This window comes from Salvelinus sp. IW2-2015, linkage group LG33, assembly GCF_002910315.2.
Source record: "Salvelinus sp. IW2-2015 linkage group LG33, ASM291031v2, whole genome shotgun sequence".
NCBI classification, from domain to species: domain Eukaryota; kingdom Metazoa; phylum Chordata; class Actinopteri; order Salmoniformes; family Salmonidae; genus Salvelinus; species Salvelinus sp. IW2-2015.
The window spans coordinates 2,082,769-2,106,903 of record NC_036872.1 but is presented as its reverse complement, the minus strand read 5'-3'; the positions used below and the strand labels follow the sequence as shown (position 1 = coordinate 2,106,903).

The following is a 24,135-nucleotide window of genomic DNA, read 5'->3' as shown; positions in this document are numbered from 1 at the left end:
CGTCCTCCAGAAAGTAGTCCATCACAACTCTTTCCCACTGATCTTTGTCGATAACGCCTGATAAATTCAGGGAAGCAATGTTATTGAGAGCAGTAGCAACATATTTTCAGTTCTCCATAGCTAACATTATATCTTTCAAAAAACTACATTAGAAAGGATGATCTATGCATAACGAGCAGCTCATATAATAGACACAAGATGCTACACCGCAGACCAATCTGAAACTCATCTCTCGGCATATCCAGCCCACTCACTATCTCAGCCAATCATGACTAGCGGAAAGGTTGCTGACTTTTTTTTGGGATACACCAACTAGGCTTGGAATTTTAACAACTTTATTCATATTTACAGATGGTATAATTTGTTTTTAAGGCACATGAAAGTTCACATGTTCGAGTAGGCATTTCTGCCCAAAAACACATTTTGATAAAAAAATGTTTTTTTCAAATGGCTCTCCTGTGACTTCYTGACTTGCGTCATATGCTTTCCTGAAACGGGTAACATATGAACTCAGTAAAATCCTTGAAATTGTTACATGTTGCATTTATATTTTTGTTCAGTGTAGTTTGAAAGCGCCTTCAGTCCTTTCATTGTAACCAAATAAGTAATTTGATTCCCTTTTTATCTACGTTAACTTTGTAGATAGCTAGACAATGTTAGCTAGTTAAGTTAGCGAATGGCGCCATTGTATTACCGATATTAGTGGACACTTCTAGAAAATGATTTAACTGCCTAGCTATGTAGCTGGCTTCATATCTTATGGTGTGTGTATGTGTCTGTGTGTTGGGGGGGGCTGTATAGTTATATCTCATGAAATAGTTTGCAAGCTAGCTATCAATGTTCACATGTTACCTAACCTAATTAGCTATCTAGCTAATGTTAGCCAGCTAGGTGGCTAGATAGTACCGCTATGTTCAACGTTTAATGTTGTTAGCTAGACACAAAACAGAATGATCTGCACAAAAAGGCAACCAAGCAAAGTCTAAAGGCCTTTATCATGACCAAAACTGTCACATCCGGTCAACTGTTAGTTGTGTAGCACAACATCTGACAAAATGGAGCCGCAGACGCTATTTTTTACAACTTCCCTTCTTGGCCTGCCAAAAGTTGATCAGACAGATGTGGTCAATCTTGTTGAGTTCCACTATTCCCCCAAAATGTAAATGTGGATTAGCTGAGTTTACTTGAGTTAGGCTAACTCTCTGAACACTGGTCTACCTTTGGTAGAGGTAGTGTAATGCTAGCCTAGCTCCTATTTTCATAATTGTTCATCTTTGACATAGCTGGTGTGTATTGACATAGAAATACATTAATATTATAATGCTGAATATGTGTATGTACCTGGAGGAGGATTTGTGTAGTTCTGGTCGGCTGCTGCTGCAACCTCAAAGAGAAATTCTCGTCCAGCTCTTCATCCGAAGAAGGGATGGGACGAATATCATCTCCGAGACAAGCACTTGCCATTTCATACACTGATTCCCATTGTGGCATATCTTCTCCCAAGTTATTCCAATGAACTGGGATGGGACAACTCTGATCTTCAGCCATTTGCGACCAGTTGCAGCAGTGTAGTCCGTTTGGTTGAAATGTAGACTACATACAAAAGTGCTATCGCGGAATATCTTAAACATAGGGCATTGATTTATTTTCACAGAATGAACCCATCTTTTTCGCACATCCAAGTTGCATGGAAAAGCATGGAAACATATATCCCAGCTTTTTCTTGTTATTACTACAGAGAGGTACGCWACAAAAATACCTAGCTAGTAGCAGTTATGTTTGATACCGGAGCTCCGAGGCGTGCATCGAGATAATTTAACCTCTAACGAGCCTCTACCCCGGGTCCGGGATCACCCCCCACCCCCCCACACACTGATTAGCATAGCTAGCATAGCTTCACAAGTAGATAGTAGCATCTAAATATCATTAAATCACAAGTCCAAGACACCAGATGAAAGATACAGATCTTGTGAATAAAGCCACCATTTCAGATTTTTAAAATGTTTTACAGGGAAGACAAAATATGTAAATCTATTAGCTAAACAAATACACCACTTTTCTAACTCCATCAGTTTCTTACTACTTCAGGTGCTATCACCAAGTCGGCTAAACTAAAGATATTGATAGCCACTAACCAAGAAAAAACCTCTTCAGATGACAGTCTGATAACATATTCATGGTATAGGATAGTTTTTGTTAGAAAAAAGTGCATATTTCAGGTAGAAATCACAGTTCTACATTGCAGCTGCAATCTGAAATAGCGTTGGAAGCAGACGGAATAATTACTGAGACCGACGTCAATTACCAAAAGAATCATCCTAAAACACTTCAGAAAAATAGACAGCCTACAGCAATCGAAAGACACAGATCTTGTGAATCCAGAGAATATTTCAGATTTTCTAAGTGTTTTACAGCGAAAACACAATATAGCATTATATGAGCGTACCACAATAGCCAGAATCACAACCGCATTTACCAGCTGTAAATGTTAGCGATCGTAACAACCCAACAAAAGATTATAATTTGACTAACCTTGATATACTTCATCAGATGACAGACCTGTAACATCATATTACACAATGCATATAGCTTTTGTTCGAAAATGTGCATATTTAGCAGCACAAATCGTGGTTATACTATGTAATCACTACAAACATTGCATGTATTCTGGCCGGCGCCATTTTGGATTAGCGCCTATTCTTATAAAAATACTATTCATAAACTTGACTAAAAAATATAAGTTGGACAACAATCGAAAGATAAATTAGTTCTTAATGCAATCGCTATGTTAGATTTTTAAAATTAACGTTACTAGACAAATAGTGTGCGTTGCAGCCAGACCAGTGCCTGCAAAAGTGGCGCGCAAAACACTATGACATTTTTCCATAAATACATATAACATCATAAATAGTTCCTACTTTTGGACGAGCTTCCATCAGTAATCTTGGGCAATGTGTCTTTTCTTCAAAGAATAGTTGCTTTGTTGTAAAACGTCCTCTTCACCTTTGGAATAGCTGCTACCATTAGCTATGTCGCACACACATGTCCAAATCCTCAAACTAGATACAAAGGAAATTCAGAAAATAGCACTATACTCGCATAAACTGATATAAAATCGGTTTCAAATAACATCGTTGATGTTTTTCTAACACCTATATTTAATTAAATTACAGACGGATCCATCTCTGGTCGATAACTGAGCGTTCCAAAATTTCATCCTGACTCTTGCCAGGCGCCATGACGAACGAGACAAAGAAAGGTACTCTCGTTCCATCCGGCTTTATAACCTCGGACAGCTACGCAGACAGACCATCCACTTCTCATTGGTTACTGACATCCAGGGGAAGGCGGGTGCAGTTCAATTCCAGCCATAGGATATACACAGGCTTTAAAACTGAACCCAGATCAGAGGATACAGTGAGGGAAAAAAGTATTTGATCCCCGGCTGATTTTGTACGTTTCCCACTGACAAAGAAATTATCAGTCTGTAATTTTAATGGTAGGTTTATTTGAACAGTGAGAGACAGAATATCAACAAAAAAATCCAGAAAACCGCATGTCAAAAATTTTATAAATTGATTTGCATTTTAATGAGGGAAATAAGTATTTGACCCCTCTGCAAAACATGACTTAGTACTTGGTGGCAAAACCCTTGTTGGCAATCACAGAGGTCAGATGTTCTTGTAGTTGGCCACCAGGTTTGCACACATCTCAGGAGGGATTTTGTCCCACTCCTCTTGCAGATCTTCTTCAAGTCATTAAGGTTTCGAGGCTGACGTTTGGCAACTCGAACCTTCGCTCCTCCACAGATTCTATGGGATTAAGGTCTGGAGACTGGCTAGGCCACTCCAGGACCTTAATGTGCTTTGTCTTGAGCCACTCCTTTGTTGCCTTGGCCGTGTGTTTTGGGTCATTGTCATGCTGGAATACCCATCCACGACCCATTTTCAATACCCTGGCTGAGGAAAGGAGGTTTCACCCAAGATTTGACGGTACATGGCCCGTCCATCGTCCCTTTGATGCGGTGAAGTTGTCCTGTCCCTTAGCAGAAAAACACCCAAAGCATAATGTTTTCCACCGCCATGTTTGACGGTGGGGATGGTTTCTTGGGGTCATAGGCAGCATTCCTCCTCCTCCAAACACGGCAAGTTGAGTTGATGCCAAAGAACTCCATTTGGTCTCATCTGACCACAACACGTTCACCCAGTTGTCCTCTGAATCATTCAGATGTTCATTGGCAAACTTCAGACGGGCATGTATATGTTCTTTCTTGAGCAGGGGGACCTTGCGGGCGCTGCAGGATTTCAGTCCTTCACGGCGTAGTGTGTTACCAATTGTTTCTTGGTGACTATGGTCCCGCAGCTGCCTTGAGATCATTGACAAGATCCTCCTGTGTAGTTCTGGCTGATTCCTCACCATTCTCATGATCATTGCAACCTCCACGAGGTGAGATCTTGCATGGAGCCCTAGGCAAGGGAGTTTGACAGTTCTTTTGTGTTTCTTCCATTTGCGAATAATCGCACCAACTGTTGTCACCTTCTCACCAAGCTGCTTGGCAATGGTCTTGTAGCCCATTCCAGCCTTGTGTAGATCTACAATCTTGTCCCTGATTCCTTGGAGGCTCTTTGGTCTTGGCCATGGTGGAGAGTTTGGAATCTGATTGATTGATTGCTTCTGTGGCAGGTGTCTTTTATACAGGTAGAACTGAGATTAGGAGCATTCCCTTTAAGAGTGTGCTCCTAATCTCAGCTCGTTACCTGTATGAAAGACACCTGGGAGCCAGAAATCTTTCTGATTGAGAGGGGGTCAAATACTTATTTCCCTCATTAAAATGCAAATCAATTTATAACGTTTTTGACATGCGTTTTTCTGGATTTTTTTGTTGTATTCTGTCTCTCACTGTTCAAAATAACCTACCATTAAAATTATAGACTGATCATTTCTCTTTGTCAGTGGCAAACCGTACAAAATCAGCAGGGGATCAAATATTTTTTCCCTCACTGTAATTCTCAGACTTCGCAAGTCATGTCAGGATTTTGCTGTAGAGGAGTTCTGGGTCACCCACAGACATAATTCAAACGGTTTTAGAAACTAGACAGTGTTTTCTATCCAATATTAGTAAGGATATGCATATTGTACGATCAAGAATTGAGCAATAGGCCGTTTAATTTGGAGACCAAAATATGCTAATGCGGAACAGCACCCCCTATAGTTGCAAGAAGTTAAGCAAACTTCGAAGCACTGTGCTGTAACGGTGCTCTAGCTCTTCCTCCTCCTCGGACGAGGAGAGGAGAGAAGGATCGGTGGACCAATACGCAGCGAGGTATGATGACATAATGAATTATTAAATAAAGACGAAACACGAAGAACACTTGAATAACTTACAAAATAAGAAAACGACGTAGACGAAACCTGAACATGGAACTTACATAAAGACACGAAAGAACTCACGAACAGGAATAGACTACATAAAACGAACAAAACGAAAACAGTCCCCGTGTGGTGCACAGACACAGACACGGAAGACAATCACCCCAAACAAACAGTGAGAACAGCCAACCTATATATGATTCTCAATCAGAGGAAATGAATAACACCTGTCCCTGATTGAGAACCATATAAGGCTAATTAACCAACACACTCCCACATAGAACAAACAACACAGACTGCCCATCCCAACTCACGCCTGCCAACTAAACACATACAAAACAATAGAAAACAGGTCAGGAACGTGACATAACCCCCTCAAGGTGAGAACTCCGGACGCACCACCAAAAAGTCTAGGGGAGGTCTGGGTGGGCATCAATCCACGGTGGCGGCTCAGGCTCTGGCGTGGTTCCCACCCCACCATAGTCACTACCCGCTTTCGTAGCCTCCTCCAAATGGCCACCCCAAATTAACCCCACTGGATTAAGGGGCAGCACGGACTAAGGGGCAGCACCGGACTAAGGGGCAGCACGGACTAAGGGCAGCACAGGACTAAGGGGCAAGCACGGACTAAGGGGCAGCACCGACAAGGGGCAGCACCGGACTAAGGGGCGCACGGACTAAGGGGCAGCACCGGACTAAGGGGCAGCACCGGACTAAGGGCAGCACCAGGATAAGGGGCCAGCACCAGGATAAGGGCAGCAGCCAGATAAGGGGCAGCTCCGGACTGAGGGACGGCAGCTCCGGACTGAGGGACGGCGGATCTGGCTGGCTGGCGGATCCTGGCTGGCTGGCTCTGGCGGATCCATGGTTGGCTGCTCTGGCGGATCCTGGCTGGATGACGGCTCTGGCTGTTCATGGCTGGATGACGGCTCTGGCTGGATGAGGCTCTGGCTGGTCATGGCTCGCTGACGGCTCTGGCTGGTCACGGCTCGCTGACGGCTCTGGCTGGTCATGGCTCGCTGACGGCTCTGGCTGGTCATGGCTCGCTGACGCTCTGGCTGGTCATGCTCGCTGACGCTCTGCTGGTCATGGCTCGCTGACGGCTCTGGCTGGTCATGGCTCGCTGACGGCTCTGGCTGGTCATGGCTCGCTGACGGCTCTGGCTGATCCGGTCTGGCTGCCGGCTCTGGCTGATCCGGTCTGGCGACGGCTCTGGCTGATCCGGTCTGGCGGAAGGCTCTGGCTGATCGGTCTGGCGAAGGCTCTGGCTGATCCGGTCTGGCGGAAGGCTCTGGCTGATCCGGTCTGGCGGAAGGCTCTGGCTGATCCGGTCTGGCGGAAGGCTCTGGCTGATCGCGATCTGGCGAAGGATCTGCTGATCCGGTCTGGCGGAAGGCTCTGGCTACTTCGGTCTGGCGGAAGGCTCTGGCTGATCCGGTCCTGGCGGAGGCTCTAGCGTTCCTGTCTGGCGGACGGCTTCTAGCGGCTCCTGTCTGGCGGACGGCTCTGTAGGCTCATGGCAGACGGGCGCTTTGAAGGCTCAATACAGATGGGCAGTTCATGCGGCGCTTGGCAGACGGACAGTTTCAGACAGCGTTGGGCAGACGGGCAGTTCAGGCGCGCCGTTGGGCAGACGGGCAGTTCAGGCGCCGCTTGGCAGACGGGCAGTTCAGGCGCCGCTGGCAGACGGGCAGTTCAGGCGCCGCTTGCAGACGGGCAGTTCAGGCGCCGCTTGGCAGACGGCAGTTCAGGCGCCGCTTGGCAGACGGGCAGTTCAGGCGCCGCTTGGCCAGACAGGCAGTTCAGGCGCCGCTTGCAGACGGCGCAAGTTCAGGCGCCGCTTGGCAGACGGGCAGTTCAGGCGCCGCTTGGCAAGACGGCAGACTCTGGCCGACTGAGACGACTATAGGCCTGGTGCGTGGCGCCGGAACTGGAGGTACGGGCTAAGGACACGCACCTTTAGGCTAGTGCGGGGAACAACAACAGGGCACACTTGACTCTCGATGCGCACTATAGGCCTGGTGCGTGGTACCGGAACTGGAGGTACCGGGCTGAGGGCACGCACCTCAGGACGAGTGCGGGGAGAAGGAACAGTGCATACAGGGCTCTGGAGACGCACAGGTGGCTTAGTGCGTGGTGCCGGACCTGGAGGCACGGGCCCCGAAGACACACACCAACAGGAAGAGTGCGTGGAGGAGAACTGGGCTCTGGAGACGCACAGGAAGCCTGGTGCATGGTGTAGGCACTGGTGGTCTGGTGGAAGCGGGAGGTGGCGCGGAAAATACCGGACCCGTGCAGGCGTACTGGTCCCTTGAGCATATGGAGCCTGCCCAACCACCTGGTTGAATACTCCCGTCGCCCGACCAGTGCGGGGAGGTGGAAAAACCCGCACCGGGCTATGTAGGCGAACCGGGGACACCATGCGTAAGGCTGGTGCCATGTAAGCCGGCCCGAGGAGACGCAACTGGTGGCCAGATATGTAGAGCCGGCTTCATGGCACTTGGCTCAATGCTCAATCTAGCCCTACCAGTGCGGGGAAGTGGAATAACCCGCACCGGTCTATGCACACGTACAGGAGACACCGTGCGCTCTAACTGCGTAACACGGTGTTGCCCGTATCTCGCTCTCCACGGTAAGTACAGGGAGTAAGGCGCAGGTTTCCTACCTGAACTTCGCCACTCTCCCTTTAATCCCCCCCCAATACATTTTTGGGGTTTACTCACAGGCTTTTCGGGTTTCCAGCCACGTCTCCTTGCTGCCTCCTCAAACCACCGCTCCTGGCTTTAGCTGCATCCCTCTCTTTCAATGAGCGGCGATATGCCCCTGTCTGAGCCCAGGGTCTTTTCCGTTCAATATTTCCTCCCATGTCCCACGAGTCCTGGTTTCCTTGTTGCCGCCTCCCCCGTCGCTTGGTCCTAGGTTGGTGGGTGATTCTGTAACGGTGCCTAGCTCTTCCTCCTCCTCGGACGAGGAGAGAGAGAAAGGATCGGTGGACAATACGCAGCGAGGTAGAATGACATAATGAATTTATTAAATAAAGACGAAACACGAAGAACCTTGAATAACTACAAAAAAGCAAAACGACGTAGACGAACACTGAACATGGAACTTACATAAAGACACGAAAGAACTCACGAACAGGAATAGACTACATAAACGAACAAAACCGAAAACAGTCCCGTGTGGTGCACAGACCACAGACACGGAAGCAATCACCCACAAACAAACAGTGAGAACAGCAACCTATATATGATTTCTCAATCAGAGAAATGAATAACACCTGTCACCTGATTGAGACCAATATAAAGGCTAATTAACACAACACACTCCACAATAGAACAAACAACACAGACTGCCCATCCCAACTCACGCCCAGGGGCCTGTTGCACAAAACTAGGATAGGGAATTAAGCCAGGATATCTTGGTGATCCTGGCTCAATTATCCGTAATCCGGTTGCACTAAAGATGGATAGGGGGCAGGAGGATATGTTATGGTATAAATTACCATGGAGATTTATTCTGTGGAGCTACCCTGCTCCAGACCAGGCTAAATTCCAGGATCTATTTAATCTCATCCCTAATTGTCAGTCAGCAGTCACCACAAATGGAAACCATAGTTATTTCACTGCTCACTATACATTGTTATCACATATAACTAGACCCACTGTTATTATTTAAAACGTTTGTGATCATTAATTCAATGATTTTTTGGATAAAAATTATTTTTAGATGATGTTGCTATCATTAGATAATTTACAGTTCTCCCATAGACTATAAGGCTATATATAAAATGATAGAATATTAGGGCCACAGAGGGGAAAAAAACACAAGTCATAATATTGTAACCAGTTGTTTTAAAAAAGGAGGACAGTTGTTAAAATGACAGGATGTGGGGCATTTCGTGAAATTGTACTTCAGTATGGTTTATAAACAAAGACAGTGCTGATGTGCCAGAATATTAAGTATCACATTGTCATAAGTATCAAAACTGTAAAAACAATATGTAGCTTTTCTGCAGAAAGAACCAGCATCATAAATTTATGACTTTATCCTTTTTCTTCAGTGTGGCCTAGTACTCTGTCATATAAACAATACACATTCCATATGAATATAAAAACAACAATGTGTAACATTATGTCTTTATTGAATAAGGACAAAACAAAGCAGGTAAACCATCAGCTCCTTTCGAAACTGAAGTCACAGTGACTCTACAAGATGGAAAGCACAGAATCCAAGCATATTATACAAAATGATACATACACATTCAAAGGTCTGTATATAACACCCCTGCATGTCTGCACACTAAAATAAATGCAGGACAAATCCATACACATCAAACGAACAGACAAATGAATGGGATGCAGTAAGCCTCCCTGCAGCCTTGTATTACACACAGTATACCGCACAAACATCATAAGAGGCCAAATTCGTCAAAAAAACGAACCCAAAAAACCCAAATTCCTCTGCCACGCGCAGGACATATTTAACCAAAATTGAAAGCACACATACTAACTAAAATAATTCAACACATATTGGTCCCTCAGCAGCCGACCACTGTCCGTCATCAGGGAAAGATTGCCGGATTGTCCCAGTCCCATGGCTGGTGGCACTCTGGGGGCCCTCTCCTTCCTCAGGCAGGCCACATTGTGGAGGACAGCACAAGCCAACAGTAATATCACATGCCCTAACAGGGCTGACCCTTAATTTGTGAAGGCAGTGAAAGCGTGCCTTCAGGAGGCCAAAGGTCATTTCACTCTGTCCTGGTCCTGGCATGGGCATGGTTGTAGGCCTGCTGTGCTTCCTGGGGTCTGTGAAAGGTGTCAGGAGAAAAGGCTGGCAGCCATACCCCCTGTCTCCCAGCACACACCAGAGAATTCACCTGTCAACACAAAATCTCATCATTACTACCTCATAAACACAGTGATATTCTTGACACAGCCAATGATGGTTATAAATAGGGGTTGTGTGGGCTTACCTTGTGATAGGCACTGATAGATTTCAGAGGCCCGAAAGATTCTGGAGTCATGGACTGAGCCAGGCCATTTTGCCACAACATTGCTGATCACACAGTCAGCATGCAGACCATCTGAAAATCATAAGATGAGGAATATTACACCAATCAATGCACATCACTGGCAATGCAGAGTGTTCGTCAATGGACAATATCAAAAAGTTATGTTCCACACTGAACATTAATGCTGTGAAAGGATTTCCTATTCACAAAAATCGGCCTCATGGGCACCTGAGGGGGCTTTTATCCTTATGTGTGTGCAGTCCACTGCACCAATGACATTGGGGAAACCCTGTCACACAAAAGTAATGAGTAATCCTACTATGTGTTAACAGTTGTCCTGTAATTTGTAGATCCTCTAACCTGCAATCCTATAGACTCTCTTTGATGTCACAGAGTCTTCTGTGGCCAGGGAAGGAGATGAAGACATCTGCTAATGCTTTGATAGCCAGACACCACACTCCTTATTGTGCGGCAATTGTGGCCTTGTTCAGCTGTTCTGCATCCCCCACTGAGTACAGGAAGGCTCCACTAGCAAAAAAGCGCAAAGGCCACACAAACCATTTGCTCCACACCAGTGCATGGCTCCGGCAGTGCGGTGCTAATCCTGGGAACCCAGTAGTCTGCATAGATACCTGATGCATCTGCAGAACACCTGTATCTTTCATATAGATGGTCATCAGGCGAAGGCCAGTGGTCCACCGGTCCCTGAAGACCCTTTCCTCGCCTGGGCTCTCCTCAGCACAAGTGCCTTCTTCATCCCCACTCTCGCACGAATGGGCATGCCATTGTCAGAGCAGAAAAGGAACACACAATTTGGGCCTTCATATAGGCTAGTGGCCACACCTGGTGGCTGGGGGGCTGGGCAAAAGAGGGCGATGCCTTATAAACGATGACTTGGTTGTACTGATGCTGGGAAAATAAAGAAACCTTAGAAAGATGCCACCGTCCTGTGTGGCTCACATAAGAGCTCATATGTCATGGCTCACTTGACTTTACGAGAATATACCTAATTTTTATTTTGAGGCTGGATCATCTTCTTGGAGCTGGGGAAAGAACAAATAATGATTAATACATTTGTGTTACAGTTAGCATACAGTGTACATTGAAGGCATATCTCACCTCCCTCTCAAGTTTTTTTATTTCCAAGGTCCAGTTTCCTAATTGTCCTCTTTTTTATTCGGACCTCCAGTGCAAGATTTTCCATCTTTCTTCTTGTACTGAATGTCTATTGCCAGTTCTATTTGGCGCCGGAGGTGGTGCCATACAACTTTCTGATAGCTTGTGAGCTCTGTGAACACAATCAATATAGCGACTGGAATTTGGCAGGATGTGGTGTCCTTCTTATTAATACGCCACTAATGTTGCCCAGGCTGGTTTTCCCACTGTAATAGCATCTGGGTCCTGTAAAAGAAAATTAGATTTTTTGATTTTGATGAGGAACTCCTCACCATTTGTAGAGTAAATAGTACTTTCACAGTCTTAACATGATACCTCATGCCTTCTGCGAATCCAGAAGAGATGGTCTCCTCCTCATCATCGTCTCCACATGTGCTGTTGCCTGCTGCACCTGGGGCCTTCCACCCTATCACATTTAATCGGATCATATTGAAGCTAGTAGACAGACATGCCAGGCCTACAGTATGCCTTTGATGGAGTACTCACTGGACAGCATCGTCTGGGCTTGTGCTGGTGGCTCTAACAGGAACACAGTGCTGCCAGACACTGCAAGGCAATAGGTACCAAAGTCAGACAGTCCAAATTGATTCAATATGAATGTGGTTGTATCCCATGTAGAGATGGAAAGGACATACCTTGAATGAAGCGGGTGCCATCTTGGGAGGAACTATGCTCGTCTCTTTCCCCCAGGGATCCCCTCTAAGACGGGCCTGCCTTTATTTAGGCTCCAAGGCCATGTCCTCTGCTGGGGTAAGGTCAGCCTTTGGTGACCCACCACCCGTGCCTTGTCCTGTGGGTATTCTTTTTCACTGCTAAACCAGTAACAGATAATGTGTGAGCAGGCACCTTCTGGGTACAATATATGCTTGTGCTTTGTTAAATATTAGTCAGGGACCATACCATTCTGCAGAATGTTCTTGTATTTGATTTTGACCTGCTGCCATGTCCGTTTTGGCCCGTTCATGTTTAATCTACACACACACACACACACACACCCACACACACAACACACACACAACTACATTTATGGAGTCACACTGCAAAAAATTACTTGGTATTTTTGTCTTGTTTTCAGTAAAAATATCAAAAAATTATCATAGCTTTATACAGTGTGATGGAGTTACTTTACACAATTTCACTCATATCTGCAGTGCATTTCAATTAAAAATTTAACCGTTTCATAATTACAGTACAACTGCATTTTTGGAGATGTGAATTAAATATTTGATTGTAATTGTGATGTTTCAGCGGAGCGGTAGTGTGTAATGTGCACTACTTACGCATTCAGGCGGTCTGCAATACTTTGCCACGCTTTTTCTCTTTGCTTTATCACTGTGGCGGTGTTGCCTTTTCTTCTAATTATATCTTTTACCTCCTCGTATGCCTCCATGAGGATTTGTGCTTCCGACGGGGAAAAGTACGCGGCTCTAGTTGCCATGGTAAATCAGTTAATCTGTGATCTGTGGCGGGGTCTATTTGAGTGAGCCGTGAGCGCGCACCTATCCAGATTGGTTTCACCTGGCTTAATGAATCCGTGTCTGCTCATCCTGGCTTGGTCTTTGTGCAACCAATTAAGCCTGATTAAGCCTGGACGCACATGTTTTGGCTTCATTGAGCTCAGCTGAGTCATTTATCCCGGATGTCTTAATTCTACTTTTGTGCAACAGGCCCCCGACCAACTAAACACATACAAAACAATAGAAAACAGGTCAGGAACGTGACATGTGCCTTCTTTGTGTGGCTCCCCGGGCAGACTAGACAGTGTGTTGGATATTGCTGACTGTCGCTGGACGGAGTGTGGTTTGAACATTTGTCACCCAAAAAAAGTGGAATGGGAAAAAAGTAAATTGCACCACAATCTAACCCTGCACCTATACATGATCCCCAAAAACCCACCACCCCATTCCGCTACTTGGCCCTAAACGATCCTACACCCAGCCGTTGGCCTGGGAGGATGAAACACCTCTCAAAATTTCCCGTAGATCTTCTGCACTAAAATCTCACACCCAAATATTTCTCTGCTGCTGCAAATATCACAGCAATTTTCTGTGATTTCCACTCCATCAGTGCAGTGCAGTTGATCACCATGGCTACACAGTGCCTTGCCAAAGTATTCATCCCCTTGGCGTTCTTCCTATTTTGTTGCATTACACCTGTAATTTAAATGMATTCTTATTTGGATGTAATGTATTGGACATACACAAAATAGTTTACATTGAAAAAATAACTTGTTTTAAAAAAAACTGAAAAGTGGTGTGTGCATATGTATTCACCCCCTTGGCTATGTAGCCGTAAATAAGATCTGGTGCAGCCAATTACCTTCAGTAGTCACATAATTAGTTAAATAAAGTCCACCTGTGCGCAATATAAGTGTCACATGATCTGTCACATGATCTCAGTATATATAGACCAGTTCTGAAAGACCCCAGAGTCTGCAACACCACTAAGAAAGTGGCACCACGAAGACCAAGGACAAAGTTGTGAAGTACAGATCAGGGTTGGATTCTAAAACAATATCAGAAACTTTGAACACCCCACAGAGCACCATTAAATCCATTATTTAAAAAATGAAAGAATATGACACCACAACAAACCTGCAGACCAGGCAAGGAGGGCATTAATCAGAGAGGCACCAAAGAGACAAAATATAACACTGATGGAGCTGCAAAGCTCCACAGTGGAGATTGGAGTGTCTGTCCATAGGACCACTTTAAGCAGTACACTCCACAGAGCTAGGCTTTACAGAAGAGTGGCCAAAAAAAAAGCCATTGTTAAGCCATTCTCTCATCCACAGCGCAGGAGAAAAACTCCCGGGTTTTGCATGATAAAGGGGTTTGGGGCCGCTGTCTGTGAATATCTTAACCGTAGAATCCTCAGGTTGGAATATGTAAGACATATGTCCCCCACTCGTACCCAAAACGCCTTTAAAACATTCAGGGGCTTCACCCAAAACTTCCTCGATGCTTTTGTCCTTGGGTTCATGACAAGAGACGCATAGCACCCCGAGAATTGGTCTAGGAGACATAATCTTCTGTTTAATGTTCTGGGATTTATTTAAAAAAAATCTTGTTTAGTGTTCTGGGGCCGCATGTCTTGTTCTGGGCTTTATTTATAATGTGTTTGCCACCTCCCAATACCCCCGGACATTCCTGTTTCATAGACAACAGCCCTAAGGTCAATAAAACAGGGGGTCGGGGGGCCATGCTCTCTGAAATGTTCAAACACATCCCCCCCAGTTCAACGAGGTCCCTAGACATCAGTCATGACAACTTCAAAGGAATAAATGCATTATACGCATAAATTAACACTCACTCTAAGGTGTGAGAACAGGAACAGGATGCCAATGTATTGGCATAACCACATGATAACTTCCCGCCAGGATGTCCTGACCGGATGCCCAAATATGGGCATGCACACATCATCCGGACATAGGGTCATAAATCAAATGTTTGACGTGTGCCGTCTACTTTATTCTCTCTCTCCAATCTCCACTGTGGCGCTCCTTCAGGGTTATCTTTGGTCTCTTTGTTGCCTTGCCCTCCTTGTATGGTCTGTGAGTTTTGGTGGGCAGCCCTCTCTTGGCAGGTTTGTTTTAGTGTCATATTCTTTTATTTTTTTTATAACGGATTTAATGGTGCTCCGTGGGAGGTTCAAAGTTTCTGATATTGTTTAAGAATCCAACCCTGATCTGTACTTCTCCACAACTTTGCCCCTGACCTGTTTGGAAAGTTCCTTAGTCTTCATGGTGCCGCTTGCTTGGTGGTGTCCCTTGCTTAGTGATGTTGCAGACTCCGGGGGCTTTCAGAGCAGGTGTATATATACTGAAATGATGTGACAGATCATGTGCCACTTTGATTGCGAACAGGTGGACTTTATTCAACTAATTATGTGATTTCTGAAGGTAATTGGTTGCACCAGATCTTATTTAGGGGCTTCATAGCAAAGGGGGTGAATACATATACACTTTTCAGTTGTTTTTTTGTTGAATTTTTAGAAATATGTAATTTTTTATCTATTTCACTTCACCAATTTAACATCTAAAGATTAGCCTCTTTTTTTCAACTTTTGTCTAAAATGACATAACCAAGTCTAACTGCCTGTAGCTCAGGCCCTGAAGCAAGGATATGCATATTCTTGGTCCCATTTGAAAGGAAACACTTTGAAGTTTATGGAAAAGTGAATGGAATGTAGAATAATATAACACAATAGATCTGGTAAAAGATAATACAAAGAAAGAAACAACCGTTCTTTTGTATTTTTTTGTACCATATTTGAAATGCAAGAGAAAGGCCATAATGTATTTTTCCAGCCCATCTGCAATTTAGCTTTTGGCCACTAGATGACAGCAGTGTATGTGCAAAGTTTTAGACTGATCCAATGAACCATTGCATTTCCGTTGGTTTTTTCTTTGTGTTATCTTTTACCAGATCTATTGTGTTATTCTACTACATTACCTTCACATTTCAAAAAACTTCAAAGTGTTTCCTTACTTCAGGGCCTGAGCTACAGGCAGTTAGATTAGGAAATGTCATTTCCGGCAAAAWWTTTWAAGAAGGGGCGGATCCTTAACCCTTAATCATATAGTGTTAACATGCATTCCTTAACCTTGCCTGAGGTTATCTCAGTTATGTAGAATATATGAAAAAAWATTAAAACAATGAAAATAATAAAGTACACTTCATAAACCCTTACAATGTCATTCTAAATAAGATACCTAAACATATTGCCCTCCACCGCAGACACCTCTCTAACAACTGCTATATCTAGAATGAAACACCTGTTAATGGCATGGTCCGTAGACACTTGTAACCGGAAAACCCTATGTTACCTAAATGTTTAAGAAAACAATATTCAGAAGTTCTAACTTAATTTATCCATTTATCAAAGGTTATATAGAATACCTGATTATATTCCTTTAACATTGATTACATGGTTATATCCCTTTATAATATGCATAACTTTTAAGCACATTCCTCATCCTTACATATGGGACAGTCCCCCCTCTGACACATTGCACAGAAAAATGGTTCAGGATGATGAAAATGTCCATCTCTTGTCCTTTGTACAACACTTGCAATGCCTTCCTCTACGACAAGGTTTGTGTACATGAACAACCTCATAACCATCAGAATCCAAAAAACAGGAAGCTCATCAAGATAATCATGACAAGCATATCCACCTCCCGGTGTAATTCCATATAAGCAGTTTGGGTTTCCAAAGGGACAGTCCAATGGTCCTCCAAGGGCATTGCATTGATTACCATATTTGTCCGTATATTGTCCAGGAGCCCCAGGCTCCTGGGGCTCAAAATTGTCTGGCTGCGGGGACTGTGCAAGGTTTAATACTACTATCTGTACATATTGGTAGCACAGACGCTGTTTCATTCTCTCCTACACTTAAAGTACCCTAGCCTAATGATTGCGTCTGAAGCTGTGCTTGCAACAAGGCTATCCTCACCATAAGGCGATCGTTGTCCTGTATGTTATGAGTACAGCGACTGCAATTAGAAGGCATAATGTTATTGTTACTACTTAGCTTCGGCTGGTGGAGGTCCTGTAGAACCATGTCCAGATAAAGCGTCCGGGGTGAAAAAGTTGAAAATATAAATATTTCTAAAACTTAAAGCATTGTATTTGGAACAAAACACTCACTAAACCCTAAACCTCAACTAAATCTTGTAATAAATAATGTGGAAATTGAATAAGTTCAGATGACTAAACTGCTTGGAGTAACCCTAGATTGTAAACTATTGTGGGCGAAACGTATTGATGCAGTAGTAGCTAAGATGGGGAGAAGTATGTCTATTATAAAGCAATGCTCTGCCTTCTTAACAGCATTATCAACAAGGCAGGTCCTACAGGCCTTATTTTGTCGCACCTTGAGTACTGTTCAGTCATGTGGTCAGGTGCCACAAAAAAGGACTTAGGAAAATTGCAAATGGCTCAGAACAGGGCAGCACGGCTGGCCCTTGGATGTACACAGAGAGCTAATATTAATAATATGCAAGTCAATCTTTCCTGGCTGAAAGTGGAAGAGAGACTGACTTCATCACTACTTTTATTTATGAGAGGTATGAATGCACCGAGCAGTCTGTCTAAACTACTGGCACACAGCTCGGACACCAATGCAAACCCCACAAGACATGCCACAAGAGGTCTCGTCACAGTCCCCAAGTCCAGAACAGACTATGGGAGACACACAGTATTACATAGAGCCATGGCTACATGGAACTCTATTCCACATCAAGTAACTGACGCAAGCAGTAGAATTAGATTTAAAAACCAGAAAAAAATACCTTATGGAACAGCAACACAAACATTGGCAGAGACACATGCGCACACATACAATTTACGACCGGGCGTGAGGTGTCACAAAATCCCCACATTTAAATAACTTTCCCTAAAATAAATAAGCTCAGCGAGTAGCTTGATGGGCACTTCTCAGGACAGCTTGTGTGTGAACGTATCAACTTCTGTACTGCTTGAGTGCTCGAGAAGTTGTCACTCGCAGGAGCGTAGTGGTGCTTGAATAAACGGCCAATCATATTGCTTATATACAAATAGCATGACATTTCTGCATGTTGTCCCCAATGGTTTTCAATGGTAGTCAGAGCAGGTAAATATTTAACTGGAATGCAAAAATTGCTGAGAACTGGCCCGGTCGGTGATGCTGCTTTCTTGAAAGTGGTGAGACATACGAGGCAAATGCAGTCTCGCCATACTTTTTCCGGCAGCTCTGATTTAAAGGGTCAATATGTGATTGCCAAGCAGAGACGCAATGGGTCCCATATTTTATTTTATTTATCTAAGGAAGTCAGTTAAGAACATATTCTTATTTACAATGATGGCTTATCCTGGCCAAACACTAACCAGGACGACGCTGGGCCAATTGTGCGCTACCCTATGGGACTCCCAACCACGGTTGGTTGTGATACAGCCTGGAATCTAACCAGGGTCTGTAGTGGCACCTTTAGCACTGCGATGGAGTGCCTTAGACCGCTGCGCCACTTGGGAGCCTAATTATTACATAATTTTAACAGTCTTTGGTATAACTTGGCCGGGGATCAAACTACAAACCTTCCAATCACAGGGCATACACTATAACCACAAGGATACTGAGCTGGTCAGTGGGTCTGTGTAAATAATGTAAAAGTAGAAAAACAATTATGAAGCACTCAGCATTAAGGAGATAGATTGGGGTTAAGTCCGTGCGATAGACTAGCATCCTGTACTTGTACATCAAGCTGCCTCACGCTACAGAAACAGGAAATAGTCTCCTGCTTCTATGAGCCATTCCGGCTCGCCCAAGTCTAATGACCTATTGATTCTTGAAGAATATAACTTATATAACAAATGCCTTACGAGCTTAATCCAATTGTCATACCCCATCAGAAATCAAATACTTACTTGTTCAACTCAATTGTTTGTAAACTTTCTAATATAAAAAAACACTGTTTAATTTTGTATCCATAGCTCTAGCGATGATTTTGAGTGTGGTTTTATTTCTCCACCCCCAATTCTTCACCTTTTTACTAAAACATTGGCGGGGTCAGAGTTTTGGTGTTGTTTGAACTGCAGACTGCCCCCTTAAGAACCAATAAGTATATATCAAGATTAGGAAGATGGAACAGATTCCCAGATGGCAGATTGCATGTGTGTCTTACATAAAAAAATATGTTTACCTTAGTTTAATGGGGTAAACCTATTCTAAGAGTATGTATTAGGCTTTGAGAGAATGTTTGAATCCTAAACAACCCATCTAATCTGAATAGTTGTTGAAGTACAGTAGATCAATAAAGCTACGGTACTCTAGCTGTAGTCAAGCTGCTTATGCTGAAAAGTCTTGTTAGTGCATASGTCAAATTAGCTTTTAATTTCCTGTCTTTTTGGCTTCAGACAAAAAGGTGGATGACGTGGCAGGTGGCAGCGTGGTAGGCACAGCTTGTCCCATTAATTAATCACAAAAATTGAGGATTAGCTGATAACTACGAAATAAACATTCTGGATAATATGGAGAATCTGGAACTATTTATTGATCAGCATTTTGATATGCTCGATAAAATAATGGATACATCGAAGCGAACAAGAGAAGACGTTTCCTCGGAACGGGAGGAAAGCCGTCGTCTAAAAATCCAAACTTAACATTGGAGGGGGACGTTTTTATAAGTATGTCTCCAGAAGATAGAGCATTGCTTACAAGCATAAACGAGCAGTTAAAAAAACTGGATCTATTGCCTGGGCTACTAGGGGAGGTTGAGGCCTTAAAAACAGGAATTGATTACAGTAATAAAATGATGGAAGAAATACGAACGGAAAATAAGATTGAAAACTATCTTGGACTCCCTAAAAGACACTACAGAGAGGCTACGGTATGATAATAAAACAATGAAAGATGAGTTACTTGATCTGAAGTGCAGAAGTATGAGAAATAATATTGTTGTAATGGGAATAAAGGTAGATGAAAACAAAGACGATCAGTCAACGGAGGAAAAAGTCAAGGTGTTCATGAAACGTAATTTCAAGATGACGGACGAACAGGTGGAAACAATTAATTTTCAAAGAGCTCACCGTTTTGGTGGCAGAGCAGAGGGAATGTCCCGTCCGATCGTAGCTATGCTAACCCACTACAAGATGAAAATTGCCTTGTTACAACAGGGTAAGGAATTGAAGAACACCCCACTCTCTATTAATGAACAATTTCCTCATGAAATAGTGGAGAGACAACGTGCCCTGTACCCCACTTTCAAAAGGCTCCAAGCAGAGAAGCAGAATGTTCGTCTTGTGTTCGATAAATTCTATGCAAATAATCAAATGTTCATGGACTCGAAGATTACAACGTGGCTGTGAGTGATAGCTACCTCCTGTTGAAGTAGTCCCCAATACATATTTGTTCCGCATTACACAGTACAAATATGGATTCATAGTTTTTTTTTACAAAAACGTAAAAAATATATAATAATTGGGATAGGGGGCAGCATTTTCACTTTGGATGAATAGCGTGCCCAGAGTGAACTGCCTCCTACTCTATCCCAGATGCTAATATATGCATATTATTATTACTATTGGTTAGAAAACACTCTGAAGTTAAAAAACTGTTTGAATTATGAGTATAACAGAACTCATATGGGAGGCAAACTTCCAAACAGGAAGTGGAAATTCTGAGGCTGGTGATTTTCAACTCATCGCCTATTCAAATCCCAGTAAGATATGGATTTGTTGCCATTTCCTACGCCTTCCACTAGTGTTACGGGATTTTTGTGTTTAATGACTAAAATATGCATACATTTGACTTAGAATTTGACTTAGAACTCATAAATGTTGAATGTTATGTGTTCCTTGTTTAGAAAGAATGGGTTTATCTTCAGACAGGCTAGAATGATGTCTCTACCCAGGGAGGGGAAGACCTTGGGTTGGTTGTAGATAGTTTAACAGGTGGCAGACAGTAATGAGAACTCGAACTGTATTGCCATTGTATCCGAGAGGAGGTTGGACATTAAAACCTATGACATCATCTTTATTATATAACCTGATGTAAATTGTACTATGATTCAGTACTCTCGAGAATAAACGCTATTGATTGATTGATTTTAAGACTGGTATCTGTCCATTTTATGCTGATAATTATCTTACAAATTCTTATTTATGGGCAGAGTGTTTTAATTGAATTGGTTGATAAACAGGAATCAAAATTCCTTTAACAACTAAATGTCAACAGTCTCTAGAATGTTGAATGAAGCCTCTACTGTGATGTGCGGCCGGATGGGAACTGTTTCAGTCAGTGTTCTGGCAGAGTGACAGTTCTTGGTCATGCGCATTCCAAATGATATCGCCTTGCTTTCCAGTACTTCTGTAGACACAAAGGAAGGCTCCGGTTGGAACGTTATTGGATATATATGATAACAACATCCCGAAGATTGATTCTCTACTTAGTTTGACAAGTTTATTCGACCTGTAATATAACTTTTTGAAGTTTTCGTCCGAGTTCGCCTGGATCTGCGCGAGCGTTTGGGCATGTGTACTAAACGTGCTAGCAAAAGTAGCTACTTTTGCTAGCATTATCGAACAAAACAACAATTTATTGTGGAACTAGGATTCCTGGGAGTGCATTCTGATGAAGATCATCAAAGGTAGGGGAATATTTATGATGTAATTTCGTATTTCTGTTGACTCCAACATGGCGGAGAAATGTTTTTTATATCTGAGCGCCGTCTCAGATTATTGTATGGTGTGCTTTTTCCATAACGTTTTTTTTAACTCTGACACAGCGGTTGCATTAAGAACAAGTGTATCTTTAATTCTATGTAAAACATGTATCTTTCATCAAAGTGTATGATGAGTATTTCTGTTATTAGATGTGGCTCTCTGCAATTTCTCTGGATATTTTGGAGGCATTTCTGAACATGGCGCCAATGTAAACTAACTTATTTTTGGATATAAATATGCACATTATCAAATCAAATCAAATTTTATTTGTCACATACACATGGTTAGCAGATGTTAATGCGAGTGTAGCGAAATGCTTGTGCTTCTAGTTCCGACAATGCAGTAATAACCAACAAGTAATCTAACCTAACAATTCCACAACTACTACCTTATACACACAAGTGTAAAGGGATAAAGAATATGTACATAAAGATATATGAATGAGTGATGGTACAAAACGGCATAGGCAAGATGCAGTAGATGGTATAGAGTACAGTATATACATATGAGATGAGTAATGTAGGGTATATAAACATAAAGTGGCATAGTTTAAAGTGGCTAGTGATACATGTATTACATAAAGATGGCAAGATGCAGTAGATGACATAGAGTACAGTATATACATATACATTGAGATGAGTACTGTAGGGTATGTAAACATTATATTATAAACATTAACGTTATACATTCTCGTTCCAAGATGGCTTAGCAGTTCAGACGTCATTTTTTGTCCTCGTATTGCCGTGTCCTGTATATATATATATTTACACCTTTCTTCGCATATCTTTTATATATTTTATTATCCAAGAACTCAACTACAAAAGCTTTCATGCAAAAGCTTTCCTGCAACCCGCCTCACCAATTACAAAAAAAAGTATTATTTACCTCAAATCTGAAAATCCACAGTGGAAGCTAGCCAGGGGCTAATCAGAAGCTAGCCAGAAAGCTAACCAGAAGCTAGCCGAAAGCTAGCCAGAAGCTAATCTGAAGCTGCCCAGAAGTTAGCCGGTTTGCTAGCTAGCGTTGGTGTTTCAGCTGCCCACGTTTTGTGGTCATCAGCTATTCCTTTAGCTCGATAATCTACCAGCACTTTTGTGCCGGTAGAAAAAGGCCCGGAGCATACCGGGCCTTTTTTTCTCTCAGTTTCCCCGGATTTCAGCCGCAGGCTCTGGACATTTGCACCTTGATTTCGCAGCTAGCTAGCTGCAAACCGTGTGACTATTGGCTTACGTCGATCCCGGAGCAAACTTAAATTATTCCGGAGCTAGCCAGTTGAGGAGACACTTTTTTTTTATTATAATTTTTTTTGCTGCAGATACGGAGCCCCACCGGGCCTTCACGACTGACTGCCGACGCTATCTGCCCGAGGGAGTTATCCAACTGGCACCTCCATCGCGACGTTACCTGAACGCTCCTCTGGGGCCCGCTAATCGTTAGCTGTCTTATCGGCTGCTATCTGAATAAGTATATCGGACATTTTTTTTCTTGGGTCACTATATCTATTTTGCCAATTGGATTGATCCCCTCTACCACACGGAACCCCACTAATCTACCGACGGAAACGCACGAGGTGTCTAAAAATAGACCTCCATCCTATGCTATCTTGCTACCGATAGCCATCTACCCGGCCAGCTGTCTGGATCGCCGTGACCCAAACCAACCTCTACTCACTGGACCCTTATTGATCACTCGATTAAGCATGCCTCTCCTTAATGTAAATATGCCTTGTCCATTGCTGTTCTGGTTAGTGTTTATTGGCTTATTTCACTGTAGAGCCTCTAGCCCTGCTCACTATACCATATCCAACCTTTCAGTTCCACCACCTACATATGCGATGACATCACCTGGTTTCAATMATGTTTCTAGAGACAATATCTCTCTCATCATCACTCAATACCTAGGTTTACCTCCACTGTATTCACATCCTACCATACCTTTGTCTGTACATTATTCCTTGAAGCTATTTTATCGCCCCCAGAAACGTCCTTTTACTCTCTGTTCTAGACGTTCTAGACGACCAATTCTCATAGCTTTTAGCCGTACCCTTATCCTACTCCTCCTCTGTTCCTCTGGTGATGTAGAGGTGAATCCAGGCCCTGCAGTACCTAGCTCCACTCCTATTCCCCAGGCGCTCTCTTTTGATGACTTCTGTAACCGRAATAGCCTTGGTTTKATGCATGTTAACATTAGAAGCCTCCTCCCTAAGTTTGTTTTGTTCACTGCTTTAGCACACTCTGCCAACCCGAATGTTTTAGCCGTGTCTGAATCCTGGCTTAGAAAGACCACCAAAAATTCTGACATTTTCATCCCCAACTACAAGATTTTCAGACAAGATAGAACGGCCAAAGGGGGCGGTGTTGCAATCTACTGCAA

The 24,135-nt window shown here is 43.4% G+C and overlaps 1 protein-coding gene and 1 long non-coding RNA gene across 3 annotated transcripts in view; both read right to left on the bottom strand.

Annotated features, from left to right (window-relative positions):
* Nucleotides 1–24,135, bottom strand: part of LOC111957531 (glutamate receptor ionotropic, delta-2) — a 705,651-nt gene that overhangs the window by 310,124 nt on the left and 371,392 nt on the right. The window lies entirely within an intron of this gene.
* On the bottom strand, nucleotides 10,046–10,667 carry LOC139023599 (uncharacterized). The gene is made up of 3 exons (XR_011474754.1): nucleotides 10,555–10,667; nucleotides 10,346–10,456; nucleotides 10,046–10,249 (listed from the first exon to the last, which is right to left on the bottom strand). It is a non-coding gene; the product is annotated as an uncharacterized lncRNA (long non-coding RNA).